Source organism: Daphnia carinata, chromosome 2 (assembly GCF_022539665.2).
Source record: "Daphnia carinata strain CSIRO-1 chromosome 2, CSIRO_AGI_Dcar_HiC_V3, whole genome shotgun sequence".
NCBI lineage: Eukaryota > Metazoa > Arthropoda > Branchiopoda > Diplostraca > Daphniidae > Daphnia > Daphnia carinata.
Window position 1 is genome coordinate 7434942 of NC_081332.1, and position 7631 is coordinate 7442572.

Sequence of the window (7631 nt, forward strand, 5' to 3'; positions counted from 1 at the left end):
CAGTGTAGGGTTTGTGACTGATTGAAATGATAGTTTCTTCTGCGCGACCGTTTCCTCTTTGGAATGCTTCCCGACAGCGGCGATGTTTGTTGGATTGGCGTGCTTTGTTGCTGCGTTGGTCTCGTTTGTATGAACGTCAGCGATTGTCTCAACTTTTGTTCCGTTTGCGTGATTATTGGCTTGATGTCGCTCGCCTGCTGTGCGAAGAACGGGTTGTTGGCTTCCGGAAAATTGTTCAGTTTGTCCAAAAGGAATATGATTTCCGGCTGTAGTACCTCCAAATTGTTGATGAGTTGTAGTTTCTTTAGGTATGCCGCTAGGTTGGCTACTTCCTTTAGGAACGTTCGTTGGGACGCCAGCAAGATCTCTTCCAGATGAAGGGATGTGTCGCTCACTTTGGTGATGATTTCCACGTATCTCCCTTCCTCGTCTCTGTCGGTGATGTCCCGTCTTGGAACGAAGCCGAATAGTTCTCGCTTTGTTGTTGGTGTGACCACTTGAAGGTCTATTATGTTGTAAATTTGTCCGTGTAGGCAAGTCAGAACCTGTCTCGCGTGTCGTGTGAAAATTTTCTTGAGCTCCGTCACAATTTCCTCCGTCTGCTTCTTCGTCTTCTTCGTGATCGGTACACTGGCTTTCACCTCCAGAATGGATGTCAGATACTTCAGAAGTGTCTTCGGTTGTTTCCAATCCGTTAGTGTTGTTTGGCGTCGTAATTCCTCTGAATGTTGCGCATCAACACGACAAGATGATCCCAGATTTTTGGGTCGCTCGATTGGAAGTCCTTCTCCCTCTCCTTGAGGCTCTTGATGGCTAGCAGTAGGAACGGTAGCTGGCTGTTCGGTAGTTGGAAGATGCTGTCCCCTTTCTTCTTGATCTCTTGGAACAGGTGCTGAAGGTTGACGTTGAGCTGGTCTTCCATTGGTTGTCTTCTTTTTTGCAAACAAACCCGAGACTTGTTCAAAAAAAGCGTTTGTTGGGGAAGTGTTTGTGGAAACGGTTTTCTTGGGTGAAAGACGGTTTACTAGTTGGGCTATGAAGGAAGGAGAATTTTTTACGGTCGAGGTATCAGCTTTACTTTGAGCTCGTGGTTTGCGAACGTTTGAAAGGTCTACTGGCTTTACTAACTCATACGCAGAGTTCGATCTTAACTTTCTTAGCTGGGGATTATTCGGAATTGCACTAGGCTTCAAAACAGGAGAGGCAGATTTCCTGATAGTTTCTGTTGCTTTTCTCGAGGTTTTATTACCCGTAAACTTATCAGATCCAGCAAGATTTGAAGTGGAAGTTTTATCAAAATTAAGGGTTCTGGCTACACCTTCATCAATTTGAATAACTGGCTCAATAGGACTTTTAATAGTGGATACAGGTGTGCGAGAAAGTTTATGCTTACTAGAAAAAATATTATCCGTCATTGTGAGTGAGTTCGATAGATCGCTAAAAATATTCCCATAAATAAATGGGAAACGGAAATACAAATGGAGTCAGGTGAGTCTAGTCTTACCGTCACCGCCGTGGCAAAGATGGAATAAAGATGTCAAACGTTGAAAGAGAAAAGATAAGACAGACGGAACTTGTCAGGCACACAAGAAGCGATGAAAGTACTCACAATAATTATGGAATGAGTAACAAAATTGAACTCACTATATTTGAAGAAATAGACAGCACTTGTAGCACTAAGAATGAGAACTGGAACTGGAAATAACTGAAGGGCTGAAGAGAACTGTAGGAGTATAGAACTAACTTTTGGGAACAAAAAGGGCATCCTTTTATACGTTTTACAGGCTTAAGGGAACATAGCATTTCCGACAAATGAGCTCCGGATGTCGTACGCAGGAACATTTCATATTCACGGAAATGCATGGCGCGACTTCCTACTCATGCAGATTCATCCAATCGGAAATAAGTAGAGCACAAGGTACAATATAAAAATAGAATTCAACGAAAGGGCAACAACACTTGAATTATGATATCTATAAGAAATAAAGACAACGGATATAATATATAATCATATTAATAAAACAAACAATCAAAACACAATATAATTCAATAAAAATTGTATTTTATGACTTCGTTACAGTAATGACGTTCATGTTTTCCACGTCGGCCAGCTGGAGGGGCAAGTACGGCCGAGCGCCATCGTATAGAAAGTGATTTGGCGTAAAATGATCAGGATCTTCGGGATCCATGCTTAAGTGCGTTAACGGCCGGCCATTTAGCAGAGCTGCCACTTCAACAACGACGGTCCGTAGTACTTGGTCTGTGACTAGGCAATTACCTATGCTGGTTTTCATTGCCCGCTTACAGGATTGTACAATCCTTTGCCGAGTGGGAACATCACTCAACATCACCGAAGTGGGACCTTCGTGAAGCGAAGTGCCATTCTACTTTTTGACAGGCCATCATCGTCTGAAGCTCTTCGTATTTAGTAACAAGTTCTTCCAAAGCCTGTCGCAACTCCTGCTCGGCAGCAACAAAGTTTGTTCCATTGTCACTGTAAAAAACCCTCGGTTTTCCGTGCAGGCTGACAAAACGAGAAAAACAGAGTAGGAACTCCTCCATACTGAGCCCGTTGGCTATTTCCAAGTGGATTGCTCGTGTCATCAAGCACGTGAATAGGCTAACCCAACGTATTTCAATGTCGTCTTCCTCCTCCATCGTCTCGTACAGTTAAAGGTCCAAAGTAATCGACCCGGTGTACGTGAACGCGGGCAGATGAGTTGTTAAACGGTGGACTGGTAGTGAAGCCATCAACGGAGGGCTAGGCTTCGACGACGTGCATTTGCAAAGCCAGCAATTGTTGATTACGGATTTTACCACCTTGCGTCCAGAAAGTATCCAATAGCGTGAACGGAGGTCAGTCAATAATCTCTCTGTTTTGACGTGCAGATGTCTTATGTGATAATCCCAAACTATTCTCCGTGTTAAAAGTTGCGTCGCTGGTAGGAGTATGGGGTGCTTAGCTGCATAATCTATTGGCGCGTGAAGTATAGGTCCGCCTATTCGCAACTCTCCGACTTCATCCAAGAAGGGCTTGAAGGTGCGAAGCTTTGATCTGAGTGGCAATTCTAGATTCTTGCGTAGGGGCGTAGAATTCTCCAGCAAAGGCCGATTCCTGTGCACGTATGATGCATACTGTCAGCGTTGTTACTATTTCTTCTAACGTTAACTCTCCGACAATGGGTTTTTCTCCACATAATTTGGCTCGAGCGTTGTTGGAAAATCTTTGATTCCAGGCCAACACTCGTTGAAGTTTCAACAAGTTGGAAAAACGTACAACACATCGATTGATGACGTGGTTTTCATCTTCCGTTTTGACTGCCAAGATAGGAATCACGTTTACATCCCGTTCTTCTGGCTCCGTATTTTCTTCCCAAATGTGCCACTCTGAGGGGTCTAGGTTCAGGAACAGAGGTCCTCTGTGAAAGTTGACCAACTCGTTGACATCCTTTGGGCCGATACTTCTACTGCAGAGGTCCGAAGGGTTTAAGCCTCCAGCAACATGATGCCATTGTCGGTGACCTATGTTCCGGAGTATTTTACCGATGCGGTTGTTGACGAAGACTTCAAATCGTCAGGTTTTTGTAATGGATCCACCGTAGCACCGTTCGTGAGTCCGTGTGGAAAGTCACTTGTCGCAAGTCGATTTCTAGTTCACGACAAATCGTGAGGTCGATGCTGAGACCTTCTATTGCATTCATCAGCGTGACGTATGTTTTTGACATAACGAACTACACGTTGATGGACTGATTCTCGAATACGGTACGGAAATAGGCTACTGCTCGGTAACCTTTGGAGCTTGCATCCGTGAAGACGTGGAAGTGCTGTGGAGTCCAATGTCCGCGTTTGAAACGGAAGCATCTCGGAACCGAAAAAGACTCTAAATTTTTCAGATGGTCGTACCAGCAATAGAAACGTTGCCTCAATGTTTCAGGTAAGACGTCGTCCCAACCAATCCGTTCTTCGTTTGTCCAGATGTCTTGGAGCAAAGACTTCATTATGAAGACAACAGGTGCAACCATTCTCAGCGGGTCGTAGACACTAGAGATGATGCTTAGGAAGGCTCGCTTGGTGAGGGTTTCGTTGTTCGACGGCTTCCGAATCTAGAACGTCAGCATATCTCTCTCTCTGTCCCACATTACTCCAAGCGTTCTTTCAACGGGGAGTTTCTCCAAGTCCAGATCCAGGGTTGGTGAAGCGAGGCCGCATTCTCGTAACGCTGCTATCACCGTTCTCGTTGACGACGTCCATTTTGTCAAGTTGAACCCGCCTAACTGAAGAAGAGATTTCATCTGGCGGGACCGTTTGACTGCCTCGTCTTCAGAGTCGAAGAAGTCGGAGTAATTGTCGACGTAAAACTTCCGTCGAACACTATCAACTACTTCTGGAAACTGGTCGCGGTGGTCATCGGCCGTTCGGTTGAGCCGAAGATGCAGGTCATCCGAGAGCATATCGCTCCAAATACGTGAACAGTTATCTGATACGTTAACGGGGCTGGAGAACTGCCGGGCGTCCGGTAGATAAATCGGAAAGCCGTTTGGTCTTCTTCGGGAACTTTCACTTGGTGAAACATTTTCTCGTTGACCGCTCCGACTGGTATGAGGTTACGGCGGAAGCAAACGAGTAGGTTAGGTCCTCGAAGCAAATTTTGGCTTATCGATGTGCCACCGAACTCAGCAGCTCCATCGAATACAACACGGACTTTGGTCGATGAACTGGATGGGCTCACGACCCCGTGGTGTAGTAGATACCACGTCTTGCTCGTCTCCGTCCGTGCTTCTTGGGTCGTGAGAAGTCGGGCATGTTTCAAGTCGATGTACTCCTTGACTACTGCATCGTACTTTCGAGCAAACTCCATGTCTCAATGAAAGCGTCGCTCGAGAGCGTAGAGCCTCTTCAAGGCAGACGACCGATTGTTCGGGAGGTTTACGTCGTTGGTCTTCCACATTAAGCCGACTTGATACCGATTACCAATACTCTTTACTGAAGATTCGAGGATACGTTTTCCTCGTAGATCATCTTCGGATAAAATGGGCTGATCTACTTCCACTTCTTTTGCCTCAAGTTTCCAGAATTTCATGACCAACTCGTTTAGGCCTTCGGGACGTTCCTCGGTGGTCACATGAGTGATGAACGGAAGTCCGTCTTGTGTCGAGCCCGTTTGTCCACCCAGACACCAGCCAAACGGCGTCTTAAAGCCGATGGGCCCAGTCGTTCCAGCCAGCGGCTTGATGGAAGCTACATGATCATGGGCCTCTGCGACGTCGATTCCTATCAGCACGGTCACGTCCTCTTTTGAACGGTCGGGACGTCAATACCACGTAGGTGTGTCCATGACTCCCACTGTCGAGGGTCGATCGGCGAATTCGGCGTCACCTTCAAGTTGTCGACGAGTTAAGCGTTCTTGACTTCAAACTGGTTTTTACCATCACGAGATGCTAGGGCGAAGTTTACTACGGAAGCCGCGACGATAGACGTGGCTCCGTTATACGAGACAACGGTGATGCGTTTAGACGGCCCAACAAGTCCCAACTTCTTTACCAAGTCGCTCCTAATCAGCGTGGTGTCACTTCCGGTATCCAGGAAACCGAAGTGTCGACCCATGTTTTACCAGCTCTAACACGAACCGGTACGATCTTGAAACGTACACGTCGGTTTACTGTTTCTAAATGGGTTAAAGTCCCAAGGGATGCAGTCGATGGTGGCACTGGTGGAGCAGCTAACCTCCTCAATGGGATGTGTTGCGTATCTCAACTGAGAGAGTAGCAATAGCTTAACAGCCAGTCTTTGAGCCCTGACTTTCCTGGTTTCACAATTAGAAAACTGAACTAAGATTTGGAATTCTTTATTGAACAAACCAAGGGGGGGTTTCGACGTGAATGTCAACTGGCAAAGGGCAAAAAGAAGACTTCAAAGTTACTAATCAACAGCCCTGAAAGGAACTGTAATGGCAACTCAAACTTAAAACACAATCTGATTCAGTCGAATTATATGTGCTTCCAAGAAGACACAGACGGGGAACCAAAAGAAAATCGAACGAGTACGGGAGCCCTCTAGGGAGTCTTGCCTCCACCGATCAAATCGGTGACAGGATGAATTCAGATCCATGAAGCAAGGTGTGCTGTCGGGATCCAGTGCACCCAGCAATAGTACAGCTGATATCCTTGGGGCATTCCTTGCGTTCATGGTTTCCCGTAAGACGTAATAAACATCTTCCGGACTTGAATACTTTCTCAGCCCTTTTCGTCGGCGTGAGCGACATGAAAATAGTACAGGTTGAAAGATTGTGGACACTGCCGTTACATATAAGGTATTTCCACCGTTCTGTCTTCTCGGCTTGTATCTTCCCCGATGTTGATCGGCTAGTTGGAGGCTTGGTTGCTGAAAATGATGACGCCGCTACCTTCGAGCCTTCCATCGTCGATATTTGTCCGATGGTCGCCGTATATGGGAGGCTGAGTCGTTTGACGTGCTTCCTTTCGTCGAACTTAACACCTTTGGACGTCGACGTGGGTAAAGACTCGAATTCGTTTTTCCCATGTTGTTTGCTCATGAATTTTAACGTTACCCAGTCGTCTAGAACGGTCGGTTCTACGCCGGCCTTTTTTCGTTTTTCAATCCACTTATCCTTGAGGTAAGGCGTCAATTTCGCTTCAAGGGTCATCAAGGTGGTATGGCTGTACATCTCATGGTTTGTACTTCGATTTTGAGAGCGTGCTCCTCCAACATAAAAAGAAGAACCGGAGAGTCCTCATACTCTTCATACAAAGCCTGGAATTTGGCCTGGAATCGTGAGTAATTCTTCGGGTTACCATCAAACGGCTGGATCTTGAAGTTTGGAGGTTGTAGACAACTACAACAGCTGCTGTGAGGACGATTGACTTGACTGTGGTTATGGAACGTTCAGAGCGCTCATCTTCATCATGCTTCGCTGACTAGCGTGTTGTTTGCCGCAATGTCTCTGGACGTGACTCTTGAGCTCTCAATGAGTTTACTTAACTGTTCACACATGCTCCTTAAAGCCTTATTAAGGATTTCTGTTATGGAAGTTTGTTTGCCTCCATCTGAGCCCTCACCGTTTCCAACTTCAATTCCAGCTTCAGCATCTGAGCTTCAGTCTCCAACTCCCCATGGCTTGATTGTTGGAGAAGGCTGGTTGATTTAACGTTGGTATGCCTTTTCGTGACACGACACCTCATTTTTTGGAAATTTTTTTTGTATACAAGGAAATGTTTCCTACACCTCGCAATTACATTAATCTATAGGATATTGATTAAACTATATTCCTTTTTAGTAATATCACAAGTTCATATGTATTAATTATTTTACGAAAGGGAATTTTTTAAAGTGAAGACGGTGCTAAGTTTTTCCTGTCAAAAATAGTTTATTTTATTCCCACCTGAGGCGCTGAGCTCACAATGTTTTTTTTCTGTGACAGCTAATAGTTCGCTCTAAAAGCAGACGCATTTCTGCTTGCTTTTACATAGTGACTTTGACTTTAAGGTGGACCTATGGACATGTGAAATACGCTGAGATAGTATTACTACTTCATCAATGGGCTTTGAGGTGGAGGACCCATATCCCTGTGTTAATTACAAAATGTTGTGACATTCAGTTTTGCAATTTAAAGT